Source organism: Monopterus albus, unplaced genomic scaffold (assembly GCF_001952655.1).
Source record: "Monopterus albus unplaced genomic scaffold, M_albus_1.0 scaffold40.1, whole genome shotgun sequence".
Taxonomy (NCBI): Eukaryota; Metazoa; Chordata; class Actinopteri; order Synbranchiformes; family Synbranchidae; genus Monopterus; species Monopterus albus.
Window position 1 is genome coordinate 4,089,425 of NW_018127920.1, and position 2,718 is coordinate 4,092,142.

The window sequence follows — 2,718 nt, forward strand, 5'->3', positions numbered from 1 at the left end:
ACAATGACAGGGAAAGGTAGAGAGCTGGTGGACATGATGGAGAGAAGGAAGGTAGATATACTGTGTGTGCAGGAGACCAGGTGGAAGGGTAGCAACGTGTGTAGCTTTGGAGGGGGATACAAACTGATGCTGTGCTTGACTGGTGCTTGTGCAGAATTCACATTTTAGACTGCACACAGACATCTGCAGAGAGGCTGCATGAACCCTCGTGGACTTGGGATTGTCATATGAACCCACATAGACCTTTGTGGACACAGAAAGCATGGAGTGACCTTCAGTTCTCCTGCCTGAGACATGCTTTAACTGCACTTTCTAAGCCATAATCATGAGCTTTCCAAGACTTTAACAAACCTCTGTCTGCAATGTATGGATAATATAAAAACATTTTAAAGTTTTGGACTGAACCTTTAAAAACTTTATCCAATATAATCTTCTAGTGTACTGATAATAGAATAAGAATGCTTCCAAAATGGAAAGAATTGATCCTCCAAGAAGCATCAATTGGGCAAGAATTCAGGCGGTCATGAAATTACTGGGATCTTTCTTGAATTTGGCAAGAATATCCAAGGAAAAATCCTACAAACACAAACTTTATTTTCTAGCATACATCATCTTGGATTGGCTGGATGGACCCATGGCACTCTAGTGGAAAGGTCAAGCAGTCACTAAAATTATTAACCATCATCCTCTGAGAGCATAAATATCTATAACAAATTTGAATACCTTATTTGGACCACAGCATTGAAGGGACAAACTAACTGATCTCACAAAGGATCTTTCAACATCATCATCCCTGCTGCTAGTTAGGCAAACTGTTCATCCACCTACCCCAAAAGGAACCTGCTGTAACACATGGTCAGTCTGTACTAAGTAGAATGACATATCCAATATACTCCCACCTCTATACCAACTCATTCTCCTCCTTTCTCTCACAATATATAGTAATTATGGCCTACGTGAACATTAAATGATAACAAAAAAGAAAGTATACTCCCCTTGTTCCAATCATTCTCCTGTTCGCCAAGTAATTTAACTTATGGATATTACAGGCCTGCCCACCAGCATTTGTTCCCATCAGTCAATGTGCCTGCCCCCCTCCTTCTCAGCTTACCCCATAGGTTGGTTACTCTTTTTCTGTCGCTCTCACATTAGTCCTGTGTGTCTCCAGCATTGACCAGTTACTGACGGCTCTCCTCTCTGCTTTTTATTTCAGTCTTAACTGATCACACAAGTGCTGCACTGGACTAACCGACACCCTGTATTTTTGTGGCCCCAGATTCAAAGGGAGTACACTTCTTTTCCAAGGATCATTTTTGTGAACAAGTGTCTGGATCTCAGCTTGGAATATCTCCTCTGCACAGGGCCTTGTCTATTGAATGCCATTATAACTGGCGTTCATTCCCTACTGTAGCAGTGTGCACCTCTGAGTGGGTTTGACTTTGTGAGTTTGTGTGTTGGGGGGGCAAATAGGCAAAGAGTTGTGGTGTCTGTGGCGTTGAACTTCTGCAGTGATTTTAGGTTAATTCCTCATTAATTGGCCAGGTCTTGCCTATAACCATGGCATCATTGAGAAGCTGTATTCTCGCACTGCTTCTGGCACTGCTCTGCTCCTTTCACACCCCGCTGGCTCCCACTGCCAAGGCACAGGATCTGCCATTCCGCTCTGAGCAAGGTTTGGTGGCTGATCATGATGATGATGATGATGATGATGATGACCACAACAATGGCGACCACGATGATGACGATGATGGAGAAGAAGAAGAATAAGGTTTTTAAAAAGCCTTAACTAAAGGTTTGTCAGCACAACAGACATGGGTATTAAAATCCCCAATAATTAAAATATCATTAAAAGAACAAGTGTGTAAAATATGTGTGACATCAGTACACTTAAAACATACTGTATCTCAGTATTGTGCAGCCTGTTGCTACATGAAAACTGTATTAGCTTTAATAAGAACATACAGTAAAACTGTGGTTTTACATGAACACAGGCCTTGTGGCAGCCGAGTTTTTCCACTAACCTAATGACAACAATGACTGACACATACCGTGGGATAAACTAAATTCATGATCAGGTGTTGACAAAAACTATGATGACATTCAATCCCTAAAGCTAAATAGGCAACAACCTGCTAACACCTAACTAGCTAACTTACCTTAACCATGGGCTTGCTGTGTCAGCACAGAGGATATGCATATCTTTCACCTGGGACTCAAACTGTCCGTGGGCATCTGAGGATTTATCATGTTTGGACTCTGGTATAGTCAATGTTGCTATAATGTTATGCCCTGGCTACAGTGGCTTGCTGACTGGAGAGCTCCTCATTTCCACTGCAGAGGTCATAAATTAGGTCATAATAATCAATGATCATTAATAAAACTGTGATTTAAATATATCAAGCCCATATCTGTTAAAGTTAACTTCAAGTATCATTTCATATCTGTCAAAGCACATCCATCAGCCTTCAAGAGTCAAAAATAAAGTCCAATTTTGGATGCATGCGCAGTTTTTAGAATCAATGTACAGATCTTCTGCCCATTACATTTTGCCTGTGACATATTTTTGACAGTCAAGGCACAGTTGTAAATTAATATTTGTAGTGAAGGATCTACAAATGTAAGTTTTGGCTGGTCTGGTGTCATGGTGCAAGGATAATAATCTCACCCTCAACACAGACAAGACAAAGGAGATGATAGTGGACATGAGGAAGGAGAGGA